Genomic DNA, 12,572 nt, shown 5'->3' with positions numbered 1-12,572 from the left:
TCCTGAAGAGGCACCAGTACCCCAAGCTTCCTGTGGTTCTGCCCCATGGAAGAGCTGAGTAGCCTGAGCTGGGACCTGCTCATGCTTGTTTTTGGTGGGAGAAAGGCCACAGGCCTGGTTTCCATCAAAGACCAAGGCTTTGAAGAGCTACACCATCTTCAGATGGAAGTTCAGCCCGACTATGCTCCCTTCTCCCACCCAAACCCATTTCCTTCCCTATTACACAGCACACAGCCTTCAAGGAAAGACAAAAACTACTTTTAAAGTAGATTTTCAAAAACAACATAATATCTTTGAACATGTTTACAGGTTTCTATGTGCCCTGCATTCTCCAGTTGCTGCTGTAAATCTCACCCTGCCTTTCAACAAACATTTTATGGTGCCTCCTGACTGACACTTGGGCTTTTAACACTTGTGATCACCAGCTCTCCCCAGCACTATTCTGTTAACAGTTTTGCTAACATCACTATTCTTGCTAAGCTTCATCTTGGCTCTCACCATCTTGTTGCTGTAAGTGTTCCTTGTACCTTCAGTTACATCTTACTCTTCTTTTCCCCTCATTCTGTGCAACACCGTTGTATGTTGTTGAGTGTCAGCAGCATTCAGGCCCTAAGCCACCGTTTTCCCACCAAAGGCAATTTACTTTTTTTAGGCTGAGGCTCAACAAATCCTTCAGTAAAGCTGAGGGCTTCTGTGATACACATTCCTAGGGCAAGGCTGCTACTCGCAGTCTTAGAGCGTTCTTCCCCCCAACCTCAGCAAGAAAAGAGAAAAAACAAACCTTGCCTTCCTCGGCCTGCAGACATAGTAAAACACATCCTTCTTGTTTCATATCCTCCTCTGCTTCCCAGCTTCCCCATACTCCCCTGTCCCACAGACATGAGGATCTCCAATCTCACAGGACTCACATAAAAAGCGTGAATACACTTGTCAAGCTTCATGCAAGGATGTTAATTCTGCTTGTGAAATTATGGCCTTGGGAGACCCTCCATCCTCTGGGTCTTCGCAGTCCCTGTAAATGGCCATTTATTAGCTACAGCTCTTAATTTCCTTACTCCTGTGACCCATCCTGTAATTTTCCTTGAGATGACAAGCTACAAATGAAAAGTGTACTCATTTTTCAGTAATAGTGTATAAAATATGGACATAGTCATGAAATTCTGAATCCATCAAAAGAGTAAAGACTTCTCCTGTTCAAACCTATGCCTTTAAGGACCTGGGGCTGGGCTGAGGCCTTCACGTCCTGCCAGCTGGAGTCTGCTTAGGCACACAGCAATGACACTGATCCCAATTACAAGTAACTTGATTTACCCAGGTACAAGGGCTCTGACAGATGAGCTTTGATGAACCTTGCAGCAGTAGTTTAAGAACATCCTGGTGACCCTCCTCTCATTACTCCCTTTGCAGATTCGGCAGATGGGTACACGCGTCCTCCCATGGCTGTTCCCCAGCAGACTGGTGCATTAGCTTAAAAGCTCTGAGACACCAGATGATGAACTGGAGCTGCTGAGACTTTCTGTCACAAGGGCAATAACTTGTGGCTGATGGACGAGGCAGACAGCTGGATATGAAAGTAGCCTAAACTGCCACAAAAAGACTTGCCAGCTCATCTGTCAACCCTAAGTGAGCAGTGAATCAAACTGCATTAGCCTCTGTTCAATACTGCAGAGCTGTAGTTGTCAAGAAGACAATACTCAGTACATACAAGGGTGCAATTCGCAACTCAGAGTCCATATCTTGAGCCTATGGAGAAAATGAGCCATGAGGAGAGACTATATGTGAAGAAAAAACAAAACAAACAAAAAAAATCAAGAAGACAACTTCAAGATGGCCCGTCATAGAATCTTTTTCTTTTCTTCAAATCTGTACTCTGTGTGCAAGCTGTGGTTGGTAGCAAACTAGAGTCATCAGTCTAAAACCAGCTCAGAAGTTAGATGCTGTTGAGTTCTGTTAAGTTGGAGTGATTTGCACAGACTTATCAGTAACAAGAAAGGCAGTTGTGACAGAGCTATAGGGAAATGAACTTTTGACTATAATTTACAGCAAGGGAAACATCCTTCTGCCCCATAGCCTTCAACATCAGACATTCGTCATCACTTGGAAATGCATATACATTCTAAGTCATATGGGCTTTTTGGTGTTTCAGGGGCTCCTTTAGTCTTATTAAAAGTCTTGTGATCAATTGGGCACAATGAAAACTGACTCCATTGAAATGCTATAGAGTAGTTCTTATATTACAGACATAAGAATTGCACAAGCCTTCAGACTTCTTTGCATCTAATGCCCTCCAGCCATATTTTAAAATTAATCTGAAAACAAGGAGAGCTAGAAACATTTTTTTTTAAAGGGAAGGTTGTAATTCTACATAATCATGACTCCAGAAGAAAAAATCCTAACCAGATGTAATTCTTATAACCATACAGCCCTCTGGAGTCAATATAAAGCCAATCATAGTTCTTTCACAGTACGCAAGTAGAAAGAAACTGGTCAGTCTGCATCCCTGAAAGCTCTGCATGCCAGCAATACTCTTGCTGCTCATCTCAGGCATTAAAGTTACTTGAGTTTTCGGAGTGCTATTTCATCATTGCTCAGTGAATTTTAGTCTCCTGTTTACAAGGGCAGCATAGGAATTGAGAATGGAGCATGCAACAAGGCAATAGAGGCAAGGGAGGGACTTAGACCTTCCTTTGCACTAACACATTTCAGGATGGCCCTCCTTAACGCCAGCCTGATCTTCCCTGGCAGCACTCACAGAATCATAGAATCATGATGGTTGGAAAAGACCTCCAACATTATTGAGTCCAACCATAAAGCCATCACCACCATGCCTGCTAAACCATGTCCCCAAATGCCTCATCTGCACATTTCTTGAACACTTCCAGAGACAGTGGCTCCACCATTTCCCTGGACAACCTGTTCCAATGTTTTACTGCTCTTCCTGTGTAGAAATTCTTCCTAATGCCCAACCTGAACCTGCCCTGGTGCAGCTTGAGGCCATTTCCTCTTGTCCTATAAGTAATTATTCTAGAGAAGAGACCAACCCCCACCTCACTGCAGCCTCCTTCCAGGTAGCTGTAGAGAGCAACAAGGTCTCCCCTGAGCTGCCACTTCTCCAGACTAAATAACTCAAACTCCCTCAGCTGCCCCTCATAAGGTCTGTGCTCCAGCCCCTGCAGCAGCTTCACTGCCCTTCTTTGGGCACACTCCAGGGCTTCAACGTCTTTCTTGTAGCAAGGGACCCAAAACTGAACACAGTATTCAAGGAATGGCCTCACCAGCCACAGATCTCAAGAATATCCAGCTCGCTTTACACTACCCTTTTCTGTAGTAGGCTCAGACTCTCTCATTTTCCTGAGGACAAAACTGAAGTGTAGAGAGGTGAAATTCTCTTTCTGACTCAGTAACTGACCCAGGTTTAGAAGTGAGAAGTCCTAGCTTCCTGTTTGCCCAGTATCCACATCAGCCATATCTGGACCTTACATCCAGGCATAAAACTACTGGAAGGGAAGGTTGAACACGCAGGCTATTTGGGAGCTGATGACAGCCGTCATGAACAGAGAAGAATCCATGACATAACACAAAGCACCATTTCACTTTCGTCACTTTATGAATCTATGGCACATCCACATCTTGAACGTGAATTCTGTTGCGTGCCTCCCCATCCCAGATGATGTGGCAGTACCTGCTACAGCAGAAGAAAGATGAGCATGGGGATGGCGCTGCTTCCGTACAAGTTACTAAATTACTGAAGTAAATACACAGATTTAGAATTTTGAGGCCTGGAAAGAGACTATTGGGGAGAGGGATATGATAAGAGGCCTATAAAAGCAGGACAAGTGGAAAAGCTAAAGCAAGGAAGAGGAAAGAGAGAATGACTGTTTACTGTTCCTCAAAAATCAAGAAACAGAAGCAACTGAAATGATAGTGTGCTCAAAACAGGCAAAAAGAAGGGTTTGTGGGTATATAAGTTCCAAAAATGATTAAACAAGTTCATGGAAGACAAATCTTCAGGGACTATTAAACCTCCCTAAAAACCATTTCTGAGCCAGGAAATCACCAAGCCACTCATTTCTAGAAGATAAGATACCATGCTACTACCACACCACCACTCACCTTGCTCTTACCCCTCTCCTGTAAGCCTCTGCTATCAACAAGGGTTAGCATGGGGCAAGACAGACCTCTGACCTACCACACCCTCACTCAAGTGGCTTCAGGTTGCCCACTCACCACTCTCCCACCTATCTATCTGATTAAACTACTTGCAGGCAGCTTTCACCTGGTCATACGGATCACATGCATTCTGAAGTAACGCTTACAATGCCATTTATGTCTCTCTTGTTGCTAGGTGCCCATTGTGTCATGTCTGCAGATATGCACTTAAACCTTGAACCCTGTTGTGTTCATCCTGTTTTCAGGTTGAAAAACTGGACATTTCTATGAGCATCTTATGTAGGGCTGATTGCATCCACCTGTGAAGTATCTGGTGCTGTCCGTGGCTGGGGAAATAACATCAACCTGGGCAGGGCACCTGGGGGACCCTTGTGCCGCACGCCTTGCAGGACAGTTTTTTTCTTTTCTGATCGACTGGCTTAAGCTAAATATGATCAATGCTTTGTTGTTGTTTTCATCCAAGTTCTACTTCCTCCAAGTGAAGATGAAGGAAGGAAACAGGGAAATAAAGGGGCAGAGGGGACAGAGGGGAGCAGGTGTGCAACATGAATAGAGGGCAAGATAGCTGCTTGTAGAACACAGGAGGATTCAAAACCTCTTTCTTCATTTTTTTTTTCTCCACAAGAAAGAGCATCCCCCATGACTACACATACAGACATCAGATTTAAAAATAGCCAAGTTCCACCTTGACTGTGGAGGAGTGTAAGACGGAAGACAGATGTGGTGGCTGTCTGCTAGACTTGATATTCACTTTTTTATTTTCTCATCCTGTCAGCCAGCAGTTTCACACGTGTGTGCAGGTGAGGTCCTGGGTGGTCAGGCAGGTTGTATCTGCCTCCTCAATTCCCCAATTCTTCTACCCTAGCCTTGTGGTCTAATACACCAGGTTTGTATTGAAATCACCTTGTTCCCCTTGTTTGTCCTCTTTAATTAAACAAAGAAATAAACGAACAAGCAAAAAACTTAGTTTTCATTTGTGTGTTTTTGTGACCTGCCACAAACGGGTGTATTTATTTCCAGCTTATTTTGTTAGCTGTTTCAGGATCTGCTCCACACAGCCATTCCCCATTACTCCAAAACTGCTTAACAAACATGAGTGCATGTGCACATCTAGTTGCATGCTTCAAAGGAGCCAGGTCTTGGTCTTGCTACCAATTTCTCACTGCTCAAGCAGTGGGAGATCCCTGCTCTTTTTGTCATGACTTTCTATATTGTACTCATTATTTATGATTTCAGTCGAGTGTATTCATTGAAAACACATGGCACTACTGCCCACATATTCAACACTGCTCTTCATGTATTCATGAGCAGTAGTAGCTACAGTGATCTTGCCTAATTTGTTAGCAAACATGTTTACAAACACGTCTGTATGCAATTTGCCTGAATTGCGGGGTTCTCAGTAATAAGCTGTAAAAAGTCTTGCCATGGGAAATTGTGGATGCTAAAGGCTCATAAAAAAAAAAAAAAAAAAAAAAAAAAAAAAAAAAAAAAAAAAAAAAAAAAAGGAAAACCTTACTAATTAATAGAAGAAAAGCCCATTCAGTGCTCTTAGCTGAGGTTGACTGGATCAGTGTAGGATTGTGCTGTTCACACAGATTTCCCAGGCATTTGTCTTTGATCGCTGCTGGAAACAGAACACCTTTAGTCTAGACCACTCTGACCTGTCTTGTGTGTTCATATATATTTCTTGTGATTTTAGTGTGCTATGATTGATAATATCCTGGTCCCAAGAGGCTGCATTAGGATCTTATAGATACGTACTTTGTGCTCTACATACTGAGCTTGACATGATAATCATCTCATTACTGAGCTAGAATCGCGAACTTGGAAATGTCCCAGACCAGAAACATCTTAACTTTAAAGCTGGTTTAGTCTCTTTTGCAAGATAAGAAGATAATCAAAACTTTTCAGCTCAGGAAAAAGAAGGCTACAGAAGAAGGCTGCTAAAGAAGAGGGATCTAAAGAGGACTGATATCTAGGTTTCCTCAAATGTGTCCTCTTTCTGCGGTAAATATTTGTGCAGGTGTAATTTTCCCATTTCTCCAAATTTTCCAGACGTCTGACTAGAGCAGCCACAATAGCTATTGCTAGGCTCTGCATATCCAGAAAATCCAAGAGAGTAATTGGTGCACACAGGGAAGTCATCGGCACAGCACGCGTGCACACATCTGCTTACAAAATCCCTTCCTAAACCTGATAATATGGTAATGGAGAACTCAGTCCAACAGACTAAGATATAACAAAATGCTGTGGATGGATGCTGCAGGCACACATGCTCATATCCTGCGGGTTTCAATACTGCAGACAACCAGATGGCAGAGTAACTTAACAAAAATCATAGTGGATCCTCAGCCCCCACTGACATTTAGACCAAGAGAGGAGATTGTTTCCAATAGAAAACTTGAAAATTTGGTTTCATGCAGAAACCAACCTGGGAAGTCCTATGGCCGTTGACTGGCAGTTGTCCTTTCTGTCTGTAAAAGCTCTGCATCATCCTCTGTCTCTGATACACCTTGCCTTAAGGACAGCTGTGAATATTAACTAATATTGCAAGGATGATCTCTGGAGATGTCAAAACCATATGGCAGTGAAGAGTCTTTAACATCCCAATAACAGCACCTGGCTCTTTAGAGTAACAGCTGGAGGTTGGTCTTAGTGTCACAGCTGGTCTAGTCCAGCAGGTAAAGCAAAGGCCTGGAACAAAAACAGATACCAATGGACATTAGCCAAAGGCTGGAAGTAGATGCAAAGAAAAGGATTTTGTCCAAAACCCATAGATTTCTACCATGTATTATCCTGGAGATGACTAGTCTAAATGGGGACAGTCACACTCACACTTGCAGTGGACCAGCTGGAGAGGCCTGTCTGCCCAGCACGTGTGGGCAGACCCCAGCCAGGGAGGCCTTTCATGCAGACCTGATAGCCCCGTAACTCTGCTTGTGGCTGAGAAGGGGAGCTATGTTCTTTTCCCCATCCCCCAGTTCAAGGCTGGCCCTGCCAGCAGCCTCAAAGCTCCCAACTCGTTATTAAAACGGCCTCAATCCCCCTGCTTAGATAAAGCCAAAAATGAGTGGTAGAAAACAAAAAATATCACCCAAATGTCCAAGGAAACAACAAGCAGAGCCACTGAACTATATCCAGCGCAGATTTTTCAAAAGGACAAGGCTTTCCATGGCTCAGTGTTCTAATTTGCTTGACCATTTATTTTCAAGGAACACATCCAAGAGTGACAAGCTCCATTTATTTCAATGGGCAGCATATGCCAGCAACTCGAATGGCGTCTGCTGTAAAAGAGAATGAATGTTCTCAAGCATTCTAGAAAGCCGTCCTTTCGGCAGACAGAGGACGTGTGGGTAATGAAAGTATCGCTCTGCTCTGACAAGCAACTCCATAAAAGTGGCTTTGTAGGCTCCCAGGTTTGATGTCGCTCCATGGCGGCCCTACGAGATTTCTTCAGATTACAAGTCAAAAAAGGTTGTTCTAAAACATTACCCAGTGCTGGAGAGCCCAGCTGGGTTCTTTCATTCTTCTATTTTCCCGGGCCAAAATGACATTTCCACGGGACAGATGTCTAAGTGGTTATGGCTGTGCCCTTGTCGCAAACTTCCAGTGGTTACAGGCCAGCTGAGGACATTTCTCATGAATGACATTACCTTCAAATTGTGACAAGAAATGACCTGAGATGTTCAGAGAAGTGATATCCCCTTCCCATAAAGCACCATGACATGGCAGCAGTGTTTTTACTCTTGCCCCTTCTGACCACATCCTGAAGAAAGGCCTGTTCTGCTCTCACCTTTCCAGAGGACAATCCCACTGATACCCTGGAGCACCCTGGCTTATTAGTCTCTTGCAGACTCACCACCATCTATCACTTGAGAGTTCTTGGTGGCCTGTGACATGTTACTGATGGTCTGTAAGTGCTATAGCAGTGGATAACTTTTATTCACCGTGATTAATAAATTAACTGAATGATTAATAAAGTAACTGAGATTCGCTCTGTGCTAAGGCTTATCTAGTGAGCAATCGAGGTCACAAGTTTTACTAGCATGCCAAAGAGCCCTGGAATACAGCAGAGTGTTTTCCTTCTTGCTTTTCAGTGAGATGATCCCTGCAAAAGTGGGCTGTGTTTCTGCTGATGCTGAATCTCTCTTTGGCCACCTTTCCTTCCCATGACATGCAGGAGGTCATAGTCACCAGGAGGCAGATGGGTGTTCTGTGAGCTGCAATGCCATCTGCAGAAGTGCAGGTCCACTTCTCCCGTGTCCCCAGCAATCAGAACAATGTCTCAAGACAAGTGAAAGAGATGCTCTGACAGCTCATTTTTGTAATCCAAAGTGTAATCCAAATTTATAATCCCAAAATGTATTCCTGTGTTCTCCTCCAAGACATGTCTACCCACTTGTGCTTCCAACTTCACTGTAATGATTCTAGTCTGTGTTGTGACTGCACCACAGAGTTGCCCTTAGCATTCCTGGTGAAAACTGCCGAGTCTTGCTATACCTCTCTGGTTCCTGTTCACACTTGCCATCCATCAGGTTAGCTGTGAGCTGCGTGGAAGGGAGACATGCCACAGCCTCAGTAATTTACATCTGAATCCTTCTGGCACCATAGGTGAGATTGTGTTCACTTCTCTTCCCAACGGCAAAGAAAATTACCTAGTCCCTACCTTTAGGAGAAAAAAACACCCCCTGAGGATTCAGAATCAAGGAGAGCTGCCACCAGGGAAACTCCCCTTTCCGTGGAGAGCAGAGACCTCACGGCAATACCTGCCTCCTTCCCTCCAGGTTGTCAGGAGGCTTTCTGCAAATTAGGAGCACGCCTGCTAGGATTCACTGAGCAGGTGGGTTGAGGGGAGATGCGTTTCAGGCTCTCCAGACCAGAGGCTGTGCTGGGTTTCTATTGTCTGCCTTCTAAAGCGGGCCTTGAAAAGCAGGGCCCATGGCACTCGGAGATTGCCTAGCCAAGCATCTTCAGAGTCCTTCTGGGGACAGGAACCACGTTAGATATTTGTAGATTCAGTGTTATTATATAGAGTCAAAGCCCCTAAACAGACACATGGTCTTTAGAGATCTGTTGTAGGTGGGAGAACAGAGACAACAAAACAAAACAGAACAAAACAAAACAAAAACAAATTTCTCTGGAAGAAATGCTCATGAGAGTCTTCCAGTAGAGAATTCCTCTTCTAATTGAACGGCCCTGTGTCAGTTGCCATGCTTGGACTCCGTATTCTTTGCCTTGGTATCTATCACTTTTTTAAAAATCCACAAATACCAAAATTACTGAAGCCTGTTACTCATTAATAGTAAAGACTTACAAGAGCAGAACCTCTCCCAATTCAGAGAGCTCCCAGCCCCTTGCACATGCTACCGGATGACCAGTGAGCATCCCTACAAGTGTTTTCCTACCAGCTCTCCCTCACGCCATCCCTTACTGCTGGGATCCAGGGAGAGAAACAGCTCCAGGGAGACACGGAGAGCAGCCTGGTGAGCTCAGCTCCGAGCAGAAAACTGCACCTCTCCCTATGTTGGGGGGGATCCAGAGGGATCCCTTCCGCACAGGTAAATTTCCCAGGGAGGAAGACTGTGTTACACTGAGAAAAGTGGCTAGAGCCCCCGTTTGATGGGTTGAGCTTGGAGGGAAAGGGGGAGAAGGAGGGATCAAACCTGTGTGTGGGCCAGGAGGGGACTGTGCCTAGGTGCCTGGCAAGTGCCCCCTCAGCGCCCAGGCCCTCCTGGCTCCAGCACAAAGGGACCGGGCTCCATCCATCCGCTGGCGAGCGGGAAAGGCACAGAGCCGCAGCCCCCAACACGGTGTCCGTCCGGGGTCTCAGAGGGGCCCATGGGGCCTCTCTGCCCCTCTGCTCTGGCTCCAGCAGGGCTGGGCCTGCCCCGCGCCACGGGGGGACGTGGGGGCCACAGAAACAAATGCACTAGGGAAAGAGCCCGGCGATTCTCCGCGTGCTCGGCGCACATGATGCAAATTGATGTTTAAAGCTTATTTATTAGCTTGCATGCGAAATGCCAGTGGTGTTTTTCTAGATCAGTGGGTATCCAATCTTTTCCTTTCCTTTGGGGGTGTGCAGGGCAGGCGACACGGGAGGCGAGCAGGGCTGGAGACTGTATATCCAGAGGCTAGGGTTTATACCATGGGCTGCTCTCGACTGTTATAATTTGTGGCACAGATTCAGCGAGAATCTGATCTGCTGAAAATATTTGGGCTGTGAAAACTCCCACACTGTGACAGATGTCAAGTCCAATTAAGTGACTCGTGTCCAGGTTTCTGTCCAATAGGATTTCCCATTAAATATCAATTTAAGAGGGGGGGGAGAGGAAATGCCATCCCCTTTTCTCTGAGCCTTCATCTCTTCCAAGCATCCCCAGCCTGAACCCCCTTTGCTACCAGGAGAGGATCCACACGCAGCTCCCGCTCTCTCCATCCGTCCATCCCTGTCGTGTTCCTTCCATTCCTCTCCTTGGCTTCACTGCTGCTCTGGGAAGGGTGGCGGGCAGGAACTATACTTTCTTTTTGCATCTTTTTCCTGTACCGACGTTATCTCTTGCAGCCTTTCCAAGCCCGTGGCATTTTTTTTTTTCAGGTTCGGTTCAGTTTTTTTTTTTTTTTCTTTGTTTTTAAGCTGCTTGTTGCTTCCTTCATCCTCACCTGCGAGATGCAGGAGTTGGGAAGCACAGGGGCGGATGGGGCTTGCGCTCATCCTTTTGCCCCCTCTCACCAGCTCTTGAAGCATCAGAAGAGAAACTAAGGCGAACATTTATTCCCTGGCGGTGTCTCCGCCGGACCAGTGAATTAGGAAAAAAAAAAAAAAGCTGCACGTTACACCAAAAAAAAAAAAAAAAAAAAGAAAAGAAGGAAAGAAAGAAAGGAAGAAAGAAAGGAAGGAAAAAGGAGGGGGGAAGGAAGGAAGAAGGAGGAGGCAGCGACTGTGGGCGCCGCTCGCGGGGTGCCCGGCCGGGAGCCCCGCGCCGCCTGCGCCCGGGAGAGGCCGAGGGGGCGGGGGAGCCGCAGAAATCCCGGCTGGGGCTCCCTCCGCATCCCTTTTGTTATTTATCGCCAAGAGGAGCACGAAGAGGAGGCGAGACGGCACTTTCCGACACGTTTTCTTTTCTGTCTTTTTTTTTTTTTTTCTTCCTTTTTTTTTTTCTTTCCTCCCCCCCATGTAATTCCGACTCGTAACAGCTGCCCGTATCTTCTGGATCCTTGCCCCGAATTCGCGGGCAGAGACAGACTTTGATGGGGGAAACGCTCATGGGGGAAACGCTTTTTCTCCCCTGATGCATCGTAAGTAACTTAAGTTGTTATTTATACTCCTCAAACAAACACTGCGATAACATCTCCCATCTCTGGAGCGCTGGAGGCCGCGGCGAGGGATGCGACCTGCCTTTCCCCGTCTGAGCAAGATGCTTTTCCGCCTCTAATTCATTTTATTTTTATTTTTCATCTTTTACTTTTTTAATTTTTTTTTTTAAATTTTCCATGCTCCGCTCCCGGAGCCGCCTTTGAACTGTAAAGGAATCGCCGAGGGGGCGAGGGGACCTGGGAAGAGAGGCTGTCCACACGATTCCACCGAGGTAAGCAGCCTTAACACTATATCCTTTTCCAGGTAGCACAGGAATGGGCTTATTTAAAAGAAAAAGAAAAAAGAAAAACGAGAGAGAGAGAGAGAGGGAGAGAGAAATCCTATTTGTAGCTCGGATCCCCGAAAACAAACGCGTGGATAAAACCAGATCAAAAAAGAAAATGCAGCACCCGCCGCAGAGAAACCTTTAAGCAACTTTCTCCGGCCACCGCTAATTCCCGTTTTCCTGTGTCCGCCCCGCAAGGGCTCCCCGGCACGAGCGGGCCTTGGGGCGAGCCCGCTTAGGCGGCTCTCCTTGGAAAAAGGGGCATTTCATCCTCCCCTTCCTTCCCGAGAGATCGCTGCCTCCCGAGCCGCTCGCTGCGCCGCTCCGGCCGGGATCCAGCCCCTGCCCGGGGAGCAGCTTCCTTATTTCCCCCTCATTTGTCTCCCCGCGATTTCGCCCCTTCTGCCAGCCGAGCGGGGCCTGGCGGGGGGATCTTGTCCCGGGAGCCGCGGGAAGGCTGCGGGGTGGTTCCCTCGCTGCCCGCGGCTATTCCCTCGCTGCTCCCGGTTATTCCCTGGCTGCCCCCCGTTATTCCCCGCTGCCCGCCGCATTGTCTCCGTGCGCGCCCGCCTTTGCCCCGCTGCCTGCGCGACAGATGGGCCGCCAGGAGACACGATTCGGTTTTCTTCTGAAAGGCCCGGCCGCGCTTGTTTGCTTATTTATTTATTTATTTATTTATTTATTTATTTATTTATTTATTTGGCCTTCCCTCCTCCGCCCCCCTCTTTTCGTGCAGGAAGGGGAGAGGAGGGAAAATTTAAA

At 46.5% G+C, this 12,572-nt stretch overlaps 1 protein-coding gene across 1 annotated transcript in view; it reads left to right on the top strand.

The window, feature by feature from the left end:
• The first annotated feature begins 11,704 nt into the window (after nt 1-11,704).
• NHLH2 (nescient helix-loop-helix 2) overlaps nt 11,705-12,572 on the top strand; it is a 1,962-nt gene continuing 1,094 nt past the window's right edge. The window contains 1 exon segment of the mRNA XM_026050383.1: nt 11,705-11,756. The gene's annotated coding sequence lies outside the window, so the exon portion shown is untranslated.

This window comes from Nothoprocta perdicaria, unplaced genomic scaffold, assembly GCF_003342845.1.
Source record: "Nothoprocta perdicaria isolate Ctin4 unplaced genomic scaffold, notPer1 scaffold_68, whole genome shotgun sequence".
NCBI lineage: Eukaryota > Metazoa > Chordata > Aves > Tinamiformes > Tinamidae > Nothoprocta > Nothoprocta perdicaria.
This window is presented reverse-complemented; position numbering and strand designations above follow the sequence as displayed.